The sequence below is a fragment of the Triplophysa dalaica genome, chromosome 23 (assembly GCF_015846415.1).
Source record: "Triplophysa dalaica isolate WHDGS20190420 chromosome 23, ASM1584641v1, whole genome shotgun sequence".
NCBI lineage: Eukaryota > Metazoa > Chordata > Actinopteri > Cypriniformes > Nemacheilidae > Triplophysa > Triplophysa dalaica.
The window spans coordinates 7,970,076-7,983,872 of NC_079564.1; the positions used below are offsets into that span (position 1 = coordinate 7,970,076).

General features: G+C 37.2%; 1 long non-coding RNA gene across 3 annotated transcripts in view; it reads right to left on the minus strand.

The window, feature by feature from the left end:
* The window catches only part of LOC130413421 (uncharacterized), an 82,707-nt gene that overhangs the window by 14,011 nt on the left and 54,899 nt on the right, over positions 1 to 13,797 (minus strand). Inside the window, exon 3 of one of the 3 annotated variants that reach the window (XR_008905484.1) lies at positions 393 to 510. The exons of the other annotated variants lie outside the window; for them this stretch is intronic. This is a non-coding gene — a long non-coding RNA (uncharacterized LOC130413421). Of the gene's footprint in view, positions 1 to 392; positions 511 to 13,797 lie in introns of those variants that run through there. 3 annotated transcript variants of the gene reach the window in all.

The following is a 13,797-nucleotide window of genomic DNA, read 5'->3' on the forward strand; positions in this document are numbered from 1 at the left end:
TTTGGTCTCCTGTGCACCTCCATTAAATCACCAGTTCAGTGTGTAGCATCGTCCTTCAGTCTGAAAGTGTTACAGATTTGTTGCACATTTTGCACATTGAGTGACTCTACAAATAATTCCTTTAGTAAATGATTTTTAGTGATGCATGGACAAATATGTGTAAGAATAGAATAAAACCATCTATTCGGACTTAGAAGAATTGGCATGTGAACATTCAAACGCACACATTTAAATGAGGGCTGTGCAGTGCCGGGCGAGAGAACAGCCTGTGCGCTTACCTGAGGCCTTTAAGGTTTTGGGTTAGTCAGAGCCCTCGACCGAACAAATCTCATAGATCTTACTCAGACCTAGTGCTCAGTCTTGCTGAAGTAAATCAGAAGTGTTGTCTGACTGTGACTGTGTGTTTGGTTGGAATTAAAGCCAAGCCGAAGGGTAGAAGCTGTCCACATCTTTTTATAAACTCTCTTTTCCTGACCTTTCTTTTCAGAAAAGCCTCTTGAGAAGTAAGACCTGACAAAACACGACAAGTTGCCAGGTCACTAAACACGTTGTGGGTTAAGAGACGAGAAATCACCTCCAAAAATCCTTCATATGTTTTTAGCTTTCCGGTCTTAAAATGATGTTCTGTCAGAGAATTAAATCATTTGTTTAGAAGCGTCACCTTTTATTGTTTTAAGCTTGATATGTGCAACACTAAAAAGGGGGATATTTGAAGTATTACAAGATATTAAAAAGATATCTGTGGTATTTGACATCAAAATTCATTACATGATATTTATAAAATAATACACGCATTAAAGCATAACAAGTTTAAATCTAAGTTGCATAATTTCCCTAGTTGGGTTCTACTCTTATTTACTGTCTTCACTTTTCTTGGAGAGATAAAAGAATATTAATAAGTGGCTAAACCCACATGCTTCACAAAGAACAGTACACTAAACAAATGTCTAGAAAATGAGGCTGAATTGAAATTTTTAAATACATTATTAATCCTGGACACCAATAAATAGAGAATTATGTTTTTACATAGATCTCTATACAAATGTCTCAAACTGTCTGAGATCTATCAGAGCACGCAACTTCACAATGAACTCAAATTCTTTCATGACGAAAATATCTGAGTCATGCTTTTAATATTTAAATAGCTCTAAACAGCATGCCAACAGTAGTCTCATGTGTGTTTATTAGTGTGTTCATGAGGCATAAGGAGTAACATCTGAAAGATGTTGACACCTGGTTTAAAAGAGAAACCTTTTAGCCACAAAATTATCCTCTGGGTATGCTATATGCAAAGAAAACTTATTTTCTATATATTAACTGTTACTACATTAAATCATGTAATATATATTTGAGAAAATAAAAAAAATACATGGTTCATATTTTACATCATAATAATATAAGAAATTGCCAAAAAGAAGCACTTGGTTCCAATTTATAGAAATCTATTATTCAATATATTGCGTTATATATTTTAAAAGTATATTCTGGTATATTTTTGTTTCGTAAGGGTATGTGAACTTACATTATAAGCCACTCCATATTTTGTATGGAGTTAATGACTTTCTAGGCTACGTGTAAAATGAATACTGGAAACAGTGCCTGGCACCGTGCACCCTGAAGGTGGCTTTGTTTGCCAAGTTCAGGGCGTAGTCACAGATGCCATCTGCTCTTGCCACGTCTTCAGTGCCTACCTGAAACACATGCTCTTAATGCTGGTCCCCAGCAACCTGAAATACCCGCCTTACTTTGTTGTACCCGCCTTACTGACACTGTGTTGATAGCTGCAAACGACAATCTCAGGAGTGTCTACAAAAATAGTAACCCTGATCTCACTTTCCCTATCAACGGTGTCAGATTTAATTAGAAGCGCTCTTGCGGGCAGAGATTTCTTTCAAAAGTTTGAAAGATACACTTCAGTAGAATATTAACTTGGACAAGATTAAGGTTTCTCTGTAATTTGACTCAACAAACGGTGGCTTTCATTCGCATTTCATCACAAGGATAATATCGTCATTTAATGCACTTAAAAGTTATTTTGGAAAGGATTTTGCCGCCTACCAACCAAGTTAAAATGGTTCGGGGCTGTTTTCTGAAAAATGGTGGCGGTTTCTAGCCAGTCCAAGATGGTTATTAGTCGGTGCAAACATATTAGCAGCTACCAGCTGATTTTGTCACCTTAATGTGGTCAAGTTGATTTTGGAACATAGCAGTATAATAGTTCATTTACTGTAGCTAATGACCAGCTTGGACCTGGTATGACAAGCTGCTGCATTCCAAAATGCTTTTCCATGCCCTCAAGCTGTTCTTAACTCAAATTAGTATTTTTTTTCGTCAAACTATCTTTTTAGATTTCCAAGACCCTCTGAAGTGTGTGGAAATGCACACCTTTGTTTGATGAGTTGACATAGCCTGTTTCTCAATTCCAAGAACACAGAGAACGGACTTGTGTTCTCGTGGTCTCGCGGTCTTGCGATGGACCCGCCTCAATGAATTCTGGGTCTTCAAGCTGGTTTGCTAAGGGCAAGTTTGCATTCGATGCATGCTTGATATTCAGAACACATTCGAGTACCTTCCTGGATTCTCTGTACTTGTGTACTTGAGTATTGAATGCGGCCTTTGATGGATGATGATGACGTAGTGTAAGAAAGCAAGATCTCAGAAGAACGCATACTGAGGAACAGCCATCATTTTCACTGAAATAGGAAGTTATAGAGAAGGAAATATATATTTAGTGGCTCCTGCTCCTTTAAAGCCAATCACGGCCCGGGGATGAATTTTAAACGGCCCGCAGCATGTCTATTTTTTTTTTTTAAGGCGGCCCGAAAATCAAATTGTGCAAATAATTGTGCAAATTATACAATGTCAACAGAAGGTGGCAGCACTAGATTTTAGGGTCAATTGTTGTGAGAGGCCGAGTGAGTGACAGTTGAACAGTTAGGATGCCACAATGGCCACGTACAAAAAAGTTGATAAGGAGGGCCGTCAATTTAATGAGCGCTGGAAAGCTGAGTATTTTTTCACAGAGAGTCGAAATAATTGCATTTGCCTAATATGCAATGAGACTGTATCCGTTATGAAAGAATACAACGTGAAGAACCGCAGTTCCATCTGTCGCACTGATTTGTTCAGTTTTCAGGTGATGATTGTTACAGTGTTACTGTTACCTGTTTAACGAATACTTAAAATGTTTTCATTTCTAGTGTCACTTAACTCGAGCTTAGCATTTTCATCAGTATATTTCATCCATATTTTAAATTAATGCAGTTTACATAAATGTTTAAAACCTCTGATGCTTTGTTGAGTTTGCAGGTAATTGTTAATAATCTATATTATTTTTACTTGTCACTATTCGTTGAGATATAACTTTCTCTCTACACATTGTATACATTTTGTTATAAATCAGTTCGTAATTGATTAAACCCTGATGTTTGTAGGCCTATCATCCCTCCATTGAAAGTGACTGTTAAAATGTTACCTTTAACTACTATAGTGTCATACTTCGTTTGAGCTAAACTTTTCATACATTCTTTTTCATACATACTTTATTCAATTTATGTAACGCTGAAGTTTTGTTTTTATATGTGCTCGGACCTAAAAATAAATTATTGTTAATGTAGAGTTGCATTTTATTATAATGACCATGATTAGCATAACAATGAAAAGGCACGAAAGCATAAAAAAATAAAAGCATACGGCCCCCATGTGTATTGACAAAATGCAATCTGGCCCCCTTAAGAAAAAGTTTGGACACCCCTGTATAAAATATCAAATAGCATTAAGTTTAAGGTTTAGAATCTGATGAGAAGCTGAAATGCCGACACAATCTCAAAGGAATTTGGAGCTAGACGATTCGGCTTATTCATTTGAAGATGTATGATCTTATTTGTCTGTGATGCTTAGGTTTAGAGGTGGGATTATGGGAGGGGCTTCAGTACTGCTTTTTATAAAAATCGTATGTTTTAAACCATTCGCATCGTACAAATTTATACGAATTCACTGATCCGTATCGGCGGAAGTGAGAGACTTACATGTTTATATTTTCTAAATGTAAACTTTGTCATTGTTTTGGAGCAAAACTGTTTTTAGATATCTTTAAGGCTAACATTTACATAATAAGAGCCTGAAAACAAAAAAGAATACTAATTTCTCAATTTCTTCTATTTTCAATGTATCTGGCTTCATTGTTTTAATTAATAACTTTCTTGAAGAAGCAGCGAAGCTTTGTAAAAAATCACATAAAGGCACAAAGTCTCTTTCAATTTAAACACTTAAGTACATTTGTCTTTGTGCATCAAAGTAAACAGCAGTTTAACTTTTAAAGAAAGTCACCACAGTCATTTTGGCCTCAAGGAGACTTGCTCCCTCAGCGTTTTTACAACACTAACATGATTTAACACCTTCCATATATATTCATCTAAAGGGACACCATATAACAACATATTTTATATATTTGCATACTTGAAAAATGCCATGCTTTTATCTTAATTAAACTGTTGCAGTGCACTCTGAAAAATCTAAAACCGTTCTAGTTGTTCAATCTCGATGCTAAATAAACTAAATGAAATAAACTAAATAAAATAAAATGCTCAGCAAGAGAAAAGGGAGGTAGATACAAAGAAAGTGAGAGACACAGAACCAAAGGAAGTGACTAATGGGGGGGGGGGGTAAGGCGCAGAGGTGAAGAAACGCACCAATCCCATTCGGCCCATAAAATATTATACATGTCCCCACCCCAGAACTTGATCATTTGCAAACAGCTGTTGTTGCTGGAGGAGTGCTCACTATTTTCCAAAGCACGTTCTCTGCACACCTCCCTGGAGACCCTGAGATAATGTGAAAGGAGTTACTGGAAGGAGGACAGTAATATGGGAGACCCTTAGCCGTTCTTTGCTGTCAAAACATAACAAAAAATGAAAAGAAAAACGTAGGAAATCCGTTTAACAGACATCCAGAACATAAGATATCAAACGGTGCGCATTATAAATGTGAATAAGTTCGTACTGGGCAATGGATGACAGTGTCTCCGTTTCTGACCCTCATTAATGCACTGCTGGGCTTCCAGTTCACCCAAAGCTTAATAAAATATGATAGGCAGTAGTTTAGATAGCCGTACTATTCTTTTCACCAAATTAAGTCTATACTGGAGTGTGAAAAACCTGCTTGTGTGGCAGCCACAGCGTTTCATACACCATGACTGGTGCCACCCTAATCTAAATATAATAAGAAAACAGCTGCAATAAAATCAGTAACTGAGAAGCGCCCCTCCCCACGTTTTTCTTTTCATCGTTTATCATCTTTTTCATTATCATGCCTTCCAAGCACCTTTTCATCCCGTCCACTCGTAAACATACTCACAAAGCATGCGGTTTAAACAGCCTTCTAATAATTATACAATCACAATAGTTATCAAAAGGAGACCATAATGCCTCCCAACAAGCCGAACCTTATTTGATCGCTTAATAATTAAAATGTCATTACCCTATTCATAAAGCTTCTTTTACATTCAACTCATTATTCCAGATCTCCAAATAATAACAGGGCTAACAGAAACGATTTATATGTACACAATATCTATTTGTCATCGATATAAGTGACAGCGAAGACGGGTATATTGTGAACCCGTGTATTGAACATTCTATAAACCGCCAGTATTCGCTCTGTGAAGGAGTAATCTTGGATGCAGCTCTCAGAATATGTTTATAGCCATTGTCTGCGATATGAAAGCTACTGGTTTTTTAATAGCTTGCCTGCTGCATTCTCATCAATCAAGCTCAGCAGCCGCCTCATTCCCGCTCCAGCCCAACGCTAACCAAGTTACGGGCTCCTGAAACTAACTTGGAGTTTTGAAATGTGATAAAAAGTAATCGGATTCCCCGAGTCCGGATCCTTATGGATGTGAATCGATGGCATTAATTACTGCATCTTATTATGCCCCAAATGCGGTTTAGTCTGTTTTTATTTATTGAGGGTGGGGTGGAGGAGAGGGTGTAGGTGGGGGGGTTGACGGTTCTCCTCAGGGTGGTCACAACGTTTCATCTTCCTGCAAAGCCTTCTCTTTTATCTCATCATATTGTTCAATGCCAAAGCAAAAACGAGTAGCGGATGCAAATAATTGTTTTATAATTTCTCATTTTACAAACAATCGAAAACATCTAATTCTTACTGCGCTTTTACTGCAACGAGGCAATTTGGTGCAGTATCTCGTTTCTATATCATCCAAATGATTCTCTAATGCGTTTAGCCTGACCTAGATACCGAAACCGAGCAATGTTGTGAAAGCACAGCGGCTTCGGTTAGCAATCAAGTCTATATATGGTTCAGCGCTAAAGGGAATACTTTTACAGTACATGTAGTCGTAATTACGTTCGCTTGCCTCTTAAATGGCTTGAGTACAAGTTACCTGCATCTTACGACAACCGTCTCGTAAATAACAGCAGGAGCGCCTGTAGTCAATGATCCAGCTAGTCTCTGTAAAACACTCATGTACTCTAAGGGCTGCCAGTTTGCCTAAATAAGATGAAAGACTTCCTCTAGCGAAAGACTGGCATCATTATAAACGATGGTTCTGCTTTGCTTACAGTAACAGTTAGCTGTGGCCTGCCCTTCGGATAAAGTAGATTACATCCACTAGACAGCATGTTATGGAGAAATGCTTTTTAATGATGAATCTGTCCAATACACTACGGCAAGGAGACACAATTTAGGTGTGCATGCTGAATGTGTGAAGGTGTCTTGACAGGTGTGGGTTTGACGCACTGCGTATTAATTATGCTATGATAAATTAACTCCACTGTGGCATTTTGGGGGAATTTTACACCAAATACAAAGATATCGTAACCTATATTCATAAAACCGTAAATCTTTAGCACCTCTGATATACTAACTTGTACTAACTTTCTCTTTTGGCGTGAAGAACTACAGTCGGTATTTGCAAAAGACACACAGAGAAAATTTGCGCTGAAATGGAGTGGACACTGATGTTTTTGCGACTGACCTTATTGCATTTGAGTTTGTAGAAGTTGCCTCTCCAGACGCAAACTTTATGGAAGGAGAGTATTTAAATGAATCACGCAACATGATTTTATGTTTGCGCTTGTCATTGTACTGGTAATTATTTAAGACCCCCCCAAAAAATGATTAAACCCTGCGCTAAGTTGCGCTGCTCTTGTAGAGTAAGTTGGGAATGAGATATTGCGCCTGTGTTTTTTCATGTGCGCCTTGTAGGTTAAATCAACTGCAGAATGGTCAACTCCCATTGGCGTTCTTATAAAAGTGACCTCTCGCGCTATTTTGCCTTGTTTAGTAAATCTGGTCCGTAAATTGAAGTGTTTAAGTGAAGAGCTGAACGTATTGATTTCTCAAAACCTACAACGGCTTTGCATGATAATGGATTTTACAAATAGACTTTGATCTCTTAATACCCTTCATTATCTCATTGTTTCTTTTCCCAAATCCTCCAATGGTCACATTTCAATCAAACCATCAGACTGCGTGTTAATTCTCGTTCAGCATGCTGGGACGGTGACAGCAGCTCTATTACATCAGATCGGAGGCTCACAGCACTTCTGCCTAGAGGGGACCAGATTCTTAATTTGTGTTTAGTGCTAGCAGTAAATAAATGAAATGTACTCGCTTGTAACAGTCTACTGGAAACTGTTTGCATATAAACGTGTAGAAAGAAACTCGCTGTGTGGTTATGAATGGCTATTTTTATATATGCGAGCCAAGTAATTATGGTTGAAAGTTTATTAAGCAGTTAGTCAACAAAGACTTTTAAGACACCCATTTTTGTGTGTAATGGGTGTTCAAACAACCCTTAACTGTGGTAAAATTATGTAAAAAAGCAGCTTTAAGAGGGTTTATGGTTTTATATCACAGTAGCAAATGAAGCATGATAAGACAAACGTTATTAAATAGTAAAATATATTAATACTAAAAATTGGATGAACAATTCTTCTGCCAAGTGATACTGTAGACTAAGAGTAGGCTGTATGTTTGCCAATGTACTAAATTTAGAATACAACAAAAGTGCAGTTACAGGTATGTGTATTTCATTGCTTTTAAATTTCAACTAATTGTCTTTCACAGTAAACCATTTCTATACCATAAATTATAATATCTATAACGGTAACACTTTACAATAAGGTTGTATTTGTTAACATTAGTAAATGCATTAACTAACATGAATGAACTTAAATGAAGAATACAGAATTTCAGCCTTTATTATTCTTTGTTAAGTAAGGCCTAATGTACAGGCAGCCGGTGATTATCGGAGAAATAAGCCCAGACAGTGTGATCAGGACCCAATGCCAAGTAGAGGGTCTTGTATCCCACTGAAGGGGCTTATTTCGCGATAACAGCCGGGTGGTAGTATATTATCCTGCTTATTACACGGCTACTTGCCACAAGAAAAAAAATTATATATATTTAGTTTCGGTTTAAAGTAAGAAACGACGTTCAAAAGTCACCAAAAGGCAAACTGGTTCAGTCATTTATAAATATAATATCATACATGTTATTAAAAGACATATTTATAATTATTTTTTGTATAATATAAAACTACCCCTCTCAAAACAGTATGCTGCATCTGGGTTACAGGTTGTTATAAGTTTTGAGCGGTTGTTATTTGAAAATAACAACCCTCAGAATGTCGCAACTGGCCAAACAGAATCAAGCATTCAAATGAGCCGTGTAATAATGTTAGTTTATGTCAATACAATTGTTCATGTTAGACCATGGTCCATATATTAATGTTAACAGTAACAACTTTTAATGTAGTATTTATTTAAATTTATTAGCAAATGCTAAAATGATCATGAACTAAGATTAATAAATGCTGTAGTATTGTTCATTTTAAATTCATGCTGGCTAATGCATTTAGTAATACTACCTTATTGTACAGTCTTGCCTCTACAACAATAAGAGAGTATTAATGTACCGAATCATAAAAACTTAGTGGAGTGGAGATCAGGGTTAGTTGCCACCTGGGAAAACTGTCACAAGGGCAATACTGTATTTATGCACATATAAAGCTTTAAATTGAATGCCCAATTACACAATGTGCATTTGTACTTTTAGTGCTGGCAATAACAGTGAAAATGTTTATAGCTTCTAAGACGTAAAGGCATGTGCCCATACAGAAACTCAAAATTAAGATATTTTTTTCATTGGAGGAAGATGTTTCAACCCGGTTTCACCAACATCAAGACCATATATGCTAGAATTGTCAAGATGAATGACAAGTTACTCATAATGCCACGGTGACAAAGTGATATAGCAACGGTCCTTTCAATTTTTATCCAGACGGCTGAGATTAGCTTTGGGAAAAAGGTGTCTCAGCATGTGCTACCTGCTGATGGGGGTCTGCGAAATTAAATTAATGGCAAAGGGAAATCAAGTGAAAGACCTGGCAAAATCAAATTACCAATTCAGGGCAAATTACTTAGTTGGGAGTCAAAGTTGTAATTGATAGCAAGCAAATGACAACGCAGTGGATCAGACAATATGATCTAGCGAGCATTCTCTCTAACATCATTTGTGGAACTGTTGTGTCTGTTAAATATTTAAAAGCGTGTGGATGAGCAAGGAACATTTCCATTCAGTGTGTGTGTTGTTAGAAGGGGTGTTGGGTGTTAAACGATAAAAACTGAATTCAGATGGCCTCTGGACACATTCAGAAATGCCCTTGTGTCAGAAAACAGAAATTTTGTGTTGTGCTGTACTTGTTGGGTCAATGTTTTAAATGGTAAATGTACGATAGAGTTATTCACAAGTTAAAATCTCTAGAGGATTTTTATCATGCCATCAAAAAGAAAGCTATCGAACGTCTGCATGAGTAATTCACTATTCATCTGTTAAATGAACAGAATCCATTCTGCTAATCTTATGGAATCAATTTTACAAACCTTCAATGATCCAAATGCATATGCATTATAGTAGATCCATTATTTTTGTAACATCTTGGTAGCACTTTACTTCAAAGTCCTTCACATAGTACATAAAACAAAAGTCTTGGCGTTTCAGGTGTTAAAATTTTTTAACAAATCTTTGTTGCGTACTATAGTACAGTTACTGGTCTTTAAATGTCTAGCAATCTTTGCTCAAAAGCAACTAAATAAACCCTGTAATTTAAAAAAAATACATGCATTAAAAAGTAAATAATAAGTATATATTGTAATATTGTACCATCACAAATCCATACAAGCAGTTGCCAACGAAAATAACATTGTGTTGTAGATCTTATTTGTTTCGAAGGAAATGGTAAAACTAGAACACATAACCTAGATTTCAGAGTATATTGTTTGCTGACCTGTTTAAACTAGTTACACAGAAACAGAGAGAAAGAGAGAGAGAGACAGACACAGGGACCTGCCATTTTTGAATGAAGTTGTTCTTTTTAAGGGTGTAATTTTCACGCCGGTGTCCGGCTGTGCACAGCGCGTCGGGTCTGGTGAATGAGCTCTCTGTTTGATGCGTGTGAAGGGCTCACAGTGAAGGCACCTATTCAGTCCGGCTGGCGTGTGAGCACAGTAGCGGCCTTTTGAAGTCTGTTTACTGCATAGGAGCCATGCTGAGCACACTAGAATGCCAATCTGTGACACCACTGACACCTGGCATGTAAACATCTATAATAATTCCATCTTCAAATGTCATGTTGAGTTGCCCTTTTTTAGCTTTGTGGATGGCAACGGTCTGCTTTTTTAAAATAATCCACTGAGATTTGACATCCACTCCGTAATTCTACCCCGAACTATATGTTTCTCAGATAAAGTTTGCAAAATGTTCCATGCACAGAATAAATACAACACAGCGCTGTATTTGTCAGTACGGTCGTCGGTTTTCTTTTCAAACTGTCATATGATGCATAATTTGCATAGTCAGACGCTCTATGGGAACATTCCTGTTGTAGATTTCCCACAGTGTGTTGACATTTTACATCAACGTTGTTTCAAAACATTAAGGTGTCTTGGTTAAACAAACCTTCAACTCTTTTTTTAAACTTTTTTTTAACTATAAGTAGCCTCGGCCATGTGGAGAGAATAAACTCTTTAAAACTTTCACAGTTTGTTTGTTTTCTCTACCAACAGTGTTGAACAGTTGAGCACTATGCAACACAGACAATTCAGGAATTCTGAAGATGCTATGATGATTTCAACCAGATCAAGTTATTTAATGTATTTAACAACATTCTAAAGTTAATATTACAAAATCTTACATTACTAACCATTTAACTGTTGCATAGTTATCCTGAATAACTTGTTCTTGGTGGGAGGGAGGTTCCGAAACCTTTGATGTCCAAATTCGTTGTACTTTATGTTCACTGTACTTGTCAAATGATTAAATACTGTTGAGCACTTTTTAATACATTTGATTGGTAAGAAATTTGCAACACCCAGTGTCAAACTAAACTTGGCCAAAAATTGAAGATCATGAAATATGGAGAAACAAGGTTTCAGAAGGACAGCAGGGATACTTTTCAGTTTTTTTGTTGAACTGATAACAGAATTTGTAAAAAAAAATCGAAGCAGAAAAGTAGAAGCATTTTCACTATGATAAGGGATTTTTGGACTCCCACAGCATTTGGCTTCAAACATCAGAAAAAATGACCTGGCAAAGCTAAGCAGAGACAGCACCCCATTATGCTTGCTGGTTCCCTATCCAGGTCAATTTCAAACATCCTGTCTTTAAAAAAAAACACCATCTCTACGAAACAATTGACATTTTAAACTTGATTTGTGGCACGCCAGTCTGCTCTCATTAGCATATTATTAAGCTAACATTGCACTTGTTTTGACAGATTGCTTTAATAAGTCACCAGTGAAAAGCTTCCGTGGACATTTTGGGTTTTACAGTCACCAAGCTTCCATCTGTTCCAGCTGGACCCATTTTTATGTTCTGCTATCACTCACCTCCTCAGTGCAATAAAGTCTGTTTTTTTCATCTGGCGGGATCTTTTTACTTTGATATCACGTCAAAATGTTGCCTAATTTAGAGCACGGCGCTAAATCAAGAAATATTGCTGACGCAATCTTATTACACTATTAACATCAGTAAAAGTCCCCTCTGTGTATTCGTTTCTTGTACTCCATAATAACTTACAAGAAACGGCGCTGAAGTTTTTCTGGCTCCCATGGATGCCGGTATGTCGTACGCCCAAGAGTCGCTATGAAAGAGGGGCGATCGTTTTCTTTAATGAAAATGAATGGGTCGCCATAGGTCTCTCATAAGCTGTGTGTCCCACACAAAAGACTAGCAATATTGACTGTATAATTCAATTCTGATGTTGCAGAAAAGAGTTCAAGTAATGAATCAGAGATGATAGAATCATCACAACATCATGAATCATAAAAGAACATTCCACTCTTTTTGCATTAGTAGCCTTGTCAATTACAGATAGTAGATTTGTTGATGGTGAAGAATGAATCCTAAACAGTCACACTGTGGTGCTGATGCAGAGTTCAATGCTGAAACAAATAAATAAAATCTGACACTCGCTCATAGTGGGGCATATTGAAATGTTCTGTATAAGTTGTGTGTGAATGAGCTCTAAAGGATCCTTATTCATGTTACAAGCAAGCTGACTTCTAATGAGATGCTTTTCTGCTGAACACAAAGAAGATTTAAGACAGGTAAGTCTCACATTTTAAAGGTCCACTGTATGAAATTTAGCGACATCTAGTGGTGAGGTTGCAAACTCTAACCAAGAGGTTACTCCAAGAGGTAAACTTGAAAACTCTGTGAACCTGAATCTGTTCATCCTACGGCACTCCTCACATTTGCCACAACCAGTCTTCAGGTGGTGCCAATTATCCAACGACTCTATGCACACAATTGCTTTTTTCCCCTGAAAGTTCAATCTTAGCCGCAATTTAAAAGCAGAATATACAGTAGTTTCTCCTTTGTTCTGAGAGTTAGTCAGACCGAAGTAATTCCAGTGTGTATCAATCATTTAGCTTTCAATTGCCGTACTGCATTCAGCTTATTCTGATAACCCCTTATAACTTTCATTTCACCTGTGGCTGCCCATTGATTGAATGGAGAGAATGAATCAAACCTACAGGTCGTATTTTCAAGTAATACATCAGTAACACACAATGTGCAGAACTTTATTCACACCCTGAGCACAAACGCACCGATTAATTCATTCTTTGATACCGAGCGGACATCCACATGACCTCTAAGCACAATTCACTTCAAGAGTTCACTTTATAGTTTTACTTGTTGTGTGGCTTTCAGCTATTTATTATACATTCTAGAGTAATAGGATGATATTAGATAAAATGAGAGGGAACGGGAACGAGGATCACTGCGTGCCAGAGATGAACCTGATTTACCCATATGAGCAACAAGACAAAACATGTTTGTACCAAGTTGTATTAAATATTGCTGAGTATATCTATTGTGTCATAAAACGGCATTATTTTCATTCCGAAAATGTGAGCAAGAGCTTTCCTGTGTTCCACAACACAACAACAAGCCGAATGTTTTCAGACTAAGCTGCTTTGGTGACTGCCTCATTTTAATTGCTACGGTGCTAAATTGGAAAACCGAAGAACAACAGTCTGAATTAATGAAGAATTGCATCCGGTCTAGACACGCTGTCTGCCAGTTTCCTGATGCTCCAATCTGCCAAAGCACAGCAAGACACCAGGAAATTGTGATGCTTAGAAAATGTGCGGTACTTTTTGTATTATGTCCCTGCCATTTGTAAGGTTTTTTTCCCTTTCCGTTGCCTTGTACCACCTCATCATCAGGGGGAACTTTGGTGCTTGATCTAGGGGATAATTTGCTGGGTTC